This window comes from Hippopotamus amphibius, chromosome 4 (genome assembly GCF_030028045.1).
Source record: "Hippopotamus amphibius kiboko isolate mHipAmp2 chromosome 4, mHipAmp2.hap2, whole genome shotgun sequence".
In the NCBI taxonomy this organism is placed as follows: Eukaryota; Metazoa; Chordata; class Mammalia; order Artiodactyla; family Hippopotamidae; genus Hippopotamus; species Hippopotamus amphibius.
In genome coordinates this window covers 80872876-80881232 of record NC_080189.1, presented here as the reverse complement: position 1 = coordinate 80881232, position 8357 = coordinate 80872876, and the positions used below count along the sequence as shown (strand labels likewise).

The following is an 8357-nucleotide window of genomic DNA, read 5'->3' as shown; positions in this document are numbered from 1 at the left end:
TCAAATTTAAGAAGTGAGAAGGGGCATCTTACTTTCACCTTTTCAGTCAATTTGCCCAATTTTCATACTGGAAAACCATGACCAGTATTGATAAAAGGGATCTGAAAACTGTAAAAGAATCCCAGCCTCTCTGGGTGGATTCCAGTTTCTTCCAGGCCACTGAGAGGACTTGGGGATGTGATTGCCAGGCTGGAGGTGATGATCCCTGAAGGGAAAAGCTACCAAACTTGACATTAATCCCAGGAATCAGTTTGAACTGATGACTAAGGAGATGGTTTTTTAAACAAGGGAAAATGAAACTAGGGAGCGTTGCAGGCCACACGGGATCCCTAAGAAAACTGTTACTCAACTTTCCGAATTCCCTTTCTGTTTTCATTATTGGATTCATTTTGCTGGTAGATGGAGGAAGATGGCAGACAGGATACATTAGGGATCTGACACAGCTTTCACAGCAGCCATAGGAGCAGGCTGGAGAAGCTGGGAATGACCACATGAAAGTGGATAGCAGAGATTAGCCCACATGTGGCATATGCTGGAAACGTATTCATTTCCCAATAACATACCTGCGAATCGTGGGGTTTTTTTTTTTAATTTTTTACATTAAAAAAAAATTGTTTTTGTCTGTGCCATGTGGCTTGCGGGATCTTAGTTCCCTGACCAGGGATGGAACCCGGGCCCCCTGCAGTGGAAGCGCGGAGTCCTAACCACTGGACCGCCAGGGAATTCCCGGAATTGTGACTTTTTTTTTTTAAACAAAAAGCCAAGTATTATTGCAGGTGAAACTTTTTAATTAAAGGAGAGATACAATTACAGGCAGGAGATATTTACGTGGGCCCTTAACAAGGAGAAGACTCTTTCTCCCCAACAGTCCGATGGTCATTAAAAGAGTCAGGAATGAAAAGATGGACAATGAAGTAGAGCTGGAGCTCAACTAAGAGGCTCTTGTCTCAGAAAGAAGACTAATTAATTGACAGTGGCGTGAATGGAGGCTTTTTGCTTTGCATGGTTTGATGGCGTGTGCGTGCTTGTGTGTGTGCGTGTGTGTGTGTGTGTGTACACATGCTGATTTTAAGCAACTGATGCAGCAAAATAAATTAGTGTCGACAATTACTGAAAATGGTTGTAACTAGAGCTTTTCAAACGTGACTGATCATTACCTCCTGTAGAGTTTTCAAAGTGTAGATTCCCAGGCCCTGCTCCAGAATCTTTGAAAGCAGAGCCCTCAATTCTAGATTTTCAAGTGTTCCCCAGATGAGTCTTAGTATCACCCAGGTTTGGAGAACTAGGTAGGAATGAATGGACGTTTCAGCTTCCCACCTTCCAAGGGACACTGGCATTTGACCATTTCTATTCAACTGCACTGAGGTAACAAGACTGTCCACTGGCCGCGCGTGGTGGAGCCTTTCAGACAATGAGCTCCCAGAGACAACGGGGGGCCCAGTGTGGACTCTGCGCCATGTGGGAAACACATTCAGAGGGACTTTATTTCTAGGTTTGTCTATCTTAACCCAGGAATCCATTTACACATATCCTTCCAAATCTCTTTCTTGCTTCCTCCCTTGAATGCCCACAGTTCACCACACAAAAAGGCCCCAGGCTGTGTGTGGCATTAGGAGTGTGTGCGGCAGGAGGGACGCCCTCAGGAAAGACCCTTCTCAGCCCGGGGTCTGCATTCAGTTAGAGAGGTTTCCAAGACCTGGGGTTTCAGGGTGTCCTGCAGACTGGAAGGACTTGTTGTTAAAAGAAGGGGCACTCAGATGATTGGGTCTTTAGGGTGCTCGCTTCTGCAGCACGTATACTAAAACTGGAACAACACAGAGAAAATTAACATGGTCCTTGCACAAGGATGACATGCAAATTCGTGAAGCATTCCTTACTTTTTTTTTTTTTTGGTGACCTAAATGGGAAGGAAATCCCCAGAAGAGGGGATATATGTATATGTGTAGCTGATTCATTTTGCTGTACAGTAGAAACTAACACTACATGTAAAGCAACTAGATTCCAATAAAATCTGAAAAAAAAAAAAAAAAAAAGATTTGTCCTTTATGAAAACACCCTGGCTGGCCAGATTGACAAAGGAGAAGGGGCTTTACTCAAAGATGGATTCTTCTCAATCTTCTGACCAGCATAGAGTTTCACCCTGATCATCTCCGTGTGATTCAGGGAGGGTTCACGTGTTCCTTATAAGCCCCAAACCTCAGTGGCTTAATGAAGGTTAACTTCCTTTTCCCTCCCTAGTGCACTGCAGGCCACCTGGAGCTGTGCTCTGCAGGGTTGTTCAGGCACCCAGGATCCTTCCTTCTTACTGTTCTGCCATTTCCTGGGGTCTCAGACTCCTCCTCTGAAATCTTTGCATTAGACCAGCAGGTGAGGAATGAGGAAATAACATGGAAAATCCACGGGAGGTTTGTTGTGGTTAAAGCTTGGGAATTCTGTGAGTTAGAACCCAGGTTCACGGCCTCACCAGCTGCAAGGGAGGCTAAGAAATGTAGGCTAGCTATGTGCTTAGGTAAAAACAGAAACGGGTTTTGGTGAATACATAGTCTTTGCTACCGTATCTTTGGCAGCTTTAAAAATATGATATGATAAGAATGACTTTATCTGTGTGGTTTTCCTCCCCTGAACCCATAACCCCTGACTAATCATGGGAAAAACATCACACAAATCCTAACTGAGGGATGTTCTACAGAACGCCTGCTTAGACTCCTCAAAGCTGTCAAAGTCATCAAAAGCAAGGAAAGTCTGAGGAACTGTCACAGCCAAGAAGAACCCAAAGAGATAATGACAATTAAATGTAACGTGGTGTCCTGGGTGGGGTCCTGAAAAAGGAAAGGTGACTTTGAATAGAAACTAAATGAATCTGACTGTAGTGTAGACTCTGGTTAATAACAAGGCATCAATATTTGTTCGTTAATTGTGACAAATGCATCATGAGTACAAGATGCTAAGAATAGTGGCATCTGGGTCTGGGGCTCGTGGGGACTCTCTGTACCACCTTCAAAACTTTTCTATAAACCGAAAACTGCTTTAAATTTTTTTTTTTAAAGTTTGTTTAAAATTTTTTAAAAGTGAGTGCCAGGAAACCCTACTACAGCTGCTTTTCCACCAGAGCCATGAAAAACCACCTGTCTACTGAGAAATCTTTACTCTGGCCTTCTCCTTACGCTCATTTATTTTACTTATACCTGTTCCTTTACCTGTGCTCATCTCAAAGTGATCATTCCTCAAGCACAATTCTTGTATTTCGTTTTTAATACCATGCTTCATGCTCCTCTGAGAAAATGGACCAAAACAAATGATAAATAATGCAAAAAAATAAAAGCTCTCATGCCCCTCTGTTAAAACATACAAACATGTCCTTAGACACACATGCACGCACACACACACACACACACACAAACACAATGCAGGGAGCTTCTCAGCTGGTTTTCACTGGGATTACTACTTTAGACTTTTCACATCACGAACTCTATTATTAACAACAATAACTTATATAACAATTTATTTTCATCACATTTTGCCCCTTTTCCAAGTCATCTCAAAATGTTTTGTACAGAGTCTGTCAAGTATATTTGAAAATTTCACCAAATGGTAATAGAGTAGACCTTCAGAGAATTATTAAACCAGAAAAATTTTCCCATTAAAAAAAAAAGATTTCCTATTTAAAAACTCTCCCAGATTAGTTTGGGGCATATAGTATTTCATATCACCGTTCCGGAGATCTATATAGGCATGTAGAAGAGTCTGAGAACTCCCAGAATAAATAAATTTTTCTCATTTGGTTTAATCTCACGTTACCCAAACTGCTTTGAAAATTTGTTTCGTTTTCATTTTTCTTTTTCCCTTTCTTGTCTATTATGCATTAACTTCTTGTGGAACTAGTGATTCTTCAACTGCATTTAGATAATGTTACACTCAAAAGTGGTAAGTCAAATAATTTTTGTTTTTTTTCCCACATACTCATACAGAAGAGAAGAAAGAACCTATCTTTTTCCCATCTTATTTTCAAAAATTATACACTCATCTTGAAATTAGAAAAAACAGTTTGGATTACTTTTCCTATGTGTGTTTCGGTAAGTTATCCTACCTGAGACTTGGTTTACACTTTTTATAAAAATAAGCTAATAATAATCCCTGTTCAGGGAGCTTGTTGGGTGGATTAAATGACAAACTTAGCCTTTATGAATAACCTTCTTCCTGGCTGGTGGACACCAGTGCAAAATGCCTGGGTGACCTGGCAGCTCAGTATTGACTAAACAGGCTAAACCTGATGACTTCTGTTAAATCAAGAACTCCAATCTCAGACAAGAAGCAAGAAGATGGGTGGCTAGTGGTCAACAAAGGAGGCTCCAGGAGGGAAAGCAAGTTAGGAAGTGAGGTAAAGGGGTGGGGGCAGATAGGGATTTTTGACAGCCCAGCCACAGGCCTTAATACCTGTCCTCAGAGCTGACATCCATTGATCATTTACTCTGTGCTCAGCACCTTGGTAAGCACTTTACCTGCAATAGTTTATCTCATTCACAATAACCTGTGAGACAGGCCCCCTGATGATCCCCATTTCACAAATGAGAGTGGTTAAGAAACATGTTTTTGAATGTGAACTGGTGCAGCCACTACGGAGAACACTGTGGAGGTTCCTTGGAAAACTGAAGATCGAGGTACCATATGATCCAGCAATCCCACTCCTGGATGTATACCCAGAGAAAACCATAATTCGAAGGGCTGCATGCACTCTGTGTTCATAGCAGCACCATTTGCAATGGCCAGGACATGGAGGCAACCTAGGTGTCCCTTGACAGAGGGATGGATGGAGAGGATATGGTACCTACGCACTGTGGAATGCAACATGGTTGACTCTGGAGATTGTCATACTGAGTGAAGTAAGTTGGACAGAGAAGGACAAATATCGTATGATATCACTTATATGTGGAATCTAAAAACTGGTACAAATTAACTTATTTATAAAACAGAGTTATAGATGTAGAAAACACTCTATGGTTATCGGGGGCAAAGGGGGGAGGGATTGGGAGATTGGGATTGACATACACACTACTATATATAAAATAGATAACTAATAAGGACCTATTGTATAGTACAGGGAACTCTCCTCAGTGCTCTGTAATGACCTATATGGCAAAAGAATCTAAAAAAGAGTGGATATATGTGTATGTATAACTGATTCACAATGCTGTACAGCAGAAACTAACACAACATTGTAAATCAAATATACTCCAATAAAAATTTTAAGAAAGAAAGAAAGAAACAAACATGTTTTTGGTCAGTAAGTGGTGAGGCCATGGTTCAGATTCAAGCAATTAGACTCTGGAGACCAAACTCGCACCACTGTATCATCTGGTCAACCAACATTTTTTTTTATTAGACTGAACTGGTGACAGCTCTCTGCTGTTCTCCTCCCGCCCTCCCTTTCCTTTTCTCTCCATCCATTAGGATACCCTAGTAAAGGAAAGTATACTTGCCTGACCCAAGGACCTTTTCCAGGAGGAGTCAGGGTACTGGCACATCCCCTCCTAAGCCTATATTTCAGCTCGAGGTGGTGGGTAAGCCCTTTCCATACACACGGCAAGATGTACCTCATCTCTCCAAGTGTGGTTACCTGGGGATCACTCTCATTTACAAGCAGCACCAGCTTTGCAAACAACTCCGTCCATTGGCACCTACAGCCTCAGCTACCAGCTGCCATGACCGGTAGAAGACCTGCCCTCTGAGCAGCCACCCTCCCCCGCTGTACCACTGAGGAAACAGTAGACACATGGAGGAAGATTCTGTGAAAATCAAAGCGCTGTTGCCAGGCTGGACCCTGAGGACAAGCCCCACGACCTTGTCTGGTGTTGTTCTTAGGGGAAAAAATGTTTCCACCTTCCCAACACTCACCAAGATGCATCTTGGGAAAGGTGGTGGTTTGCTCTCCAAAGGCCCCATAAGGGAACATTTTCCTTATTGAAGTCGCTACAGTTTGGTGTTTCTTCCTTAGCTTTCTTGGCTCTTCAGAGAAATATATTTTCGAAAATTATTGTTTTCATTTTTATTGTTTGGTAAGTACCTTCAGGGTGGATGCATGTTACCTAATCTCAGAGGCTGATGCACATATGAAACAAAATAGGAATATGCTGTTTTACATTTAAACGTGTAACGGCCAACAGGTCATTACATCTGGGACGAACCTGCCAAAGTAGAGCCCGTGGATTCCTGTCTCCCTGACTCACCTGGTCCTGATTCGCAATTTTTCTTTTATTTTTCCTTTAAACTCCAATTTGCTTTTTTTCTAATTACAAAAACATGGTAGAAGAATCTAAGAAACATATATTAGTGGGGAAAAAATGAAGAAGAAAATAATAATCTTTTATAATCCCACCATTCTGCAATAACCACGGTTAACATCTTCCAGACATTTTAATATGTATACTTGTATGCATAAGCCAGATGTCAACTGGGTCTCTCTGCTCCTTATTATCTAGATAAGATGCCTTGGTCCTTCATTTCATTGCTTTCCTTTGGATGTTGGCAACTTCCCAGGGTCCCACATTCTAATGATCACCTGTGACTCTAACCTCCTGCTTCTTCCGAATTCCATTCTCTGCTCTTCAGCTTACAGCTGTTCCTTTATTTTGCTTTGGCCATAGACCCAAATGTGAAAATAAGGCTCTTTCCTTGATTGGATAGTAATGACAAATCATCCGAACAAGGATTTTTTTGATGCTTAGCTGACCTCAAGTTCAGGATGTGAAGGCCATTACACTTGAATATTAGACATCCTTTTCCTTAGACATCTTGGGTCTTTAAGCCATCTTATGCAGCCACGCACTTTCTCCCCCCTTTTTTCTTTCTCCCTCTTGCAAGCAGAAATCATATTTTTCATTTTTTTTCTCTAACAAAGCAAAGACCTTGCCCACAAACTTAACTTCAGGAATTCCCTTTCTATACACAAAGTCTCCCCCAAAGCTTCAACACTGACATTATCAAAGGGGCTGGAGTTATTGGATAAGGGCCGTTCACATCCCCAGATGTGGCATGAAGTTTCCACTGAGATACAGAGATGCGATGCGTGGCAAAGACAAGGGAGTTGATAATAAGACATTCCACATGGTGGGAATTTCAAAGGAGCTGTTAAAAGATGAGTTTCATAGTTCTTTGGCTCCTTCCTCACGTCAAGGATATAAAGGGACAAGAATGGAGACTGAGAAAGGTTTTAGAAAGACCTTACTGAATAGAGCAGTTGGTGAGCTGCAGGAATCCCCATCCCAATATGGGGACTGGGATGCTTTCCATTCCACATCAAGTTCTTGGTTAAAGGAGAACAGCTTCAAGGACCACTCAGAACTGACCTGATATGTGTTCTCCGCTGTGGATGAGATACAGTAGGCTGATGCGTGACTTTTGCTTGGAAAGCTTAAAAGCGGAGCTGGGCTAGATGTACTAAGCTGAACCTACCTGCCCCCGGAAAAAGGAAGGTGGATGTTTCTTATGGACCAGATGTGGCCCCACAGTCAGAGAGAACTGGTTAGACCATCTTTAATGCAGCCCAAGTGGATCTCTTGCGGGCCTTGGCACATACAGAGTCGCTGTCTGGTGGGCTGCTGTGAGGACAGTGACTAGTTGGCAGGAACATGTGACAAAGTCATGGGAAATGCAATCAGATGAGTCCAGTCAGGGGCCTCAGAAAAGGCCAGCAAAGGGCCAACCAGAGAAAGAGAGCTTCGACCTCCAAACAGGCTCCACGAACAGGGCTCCTCTCATTACAGAACCAGCCAAAACCTTCCCTGCTCCCTCCTCCTCCCCTCCCCTCCCGGAACCCTGAATGGGTCAAAAGCCACCGTTCACAAAATGGGAAAAGGGGGGAAAAGTGAGGAAACAGAGTGGAAAAGGAGAGAGAATCACCAGCGCTTCCGGACTTTTTGCCTGCAAGAGGGTCCGAGTTAGAGAAGTTTTATGTTAAGACCAGGTTCTAAGATTTGAGAATTATGTGCTAAGAATGGTGAAAACAAAACCAAACAAAGCATGGGGCTTGCTAAGTTTCAAGCTGGAGAGTTCCCCCTACCTAATACAGTCGGAAGGAGCTGTGGAAGACAAAATAAAGTTGCAAACTGATGAATTCCCCCGGGGTTGCATGAACTGTATTGTAACATGATTTTGAAATTATTAACAACTGCAAACAATTGTTAACAAGCATTAACAATTCTTTAGCCATTGAACTTTGGTTATTTTTTATTTTTCTCTATCAACGACATGTGATTACGTTGCGTATCTTTAAGGATCTCTGTAGGACAACTCGTGAGGTTACTGGATCAAGGTTTAGATTCATGATGAAAACTTTAGCAATAAATTGCCAAATCACAACA

The 8357-nt window shown here is 42.3% G+C and overlaps 1 non-coding gene across 1 annotated transcript; it reads left to right on the top strand.

The window, feature by feature from the left end:
* The first annotated feature begins 1774 nt into the window (after window positions 1-1774).
* On the top strand, window positions 1775-1881 carry LOC130852718 (U6 spliceosomal RNA). The gene has a single exon (XR_009053445.1). It is a non-coding gene; the product is annotated as a U6 spliceosomal RNA (small nuclear RNA).
* Window positions 1882-8357: the final 6476 nt, after the last annotated feature.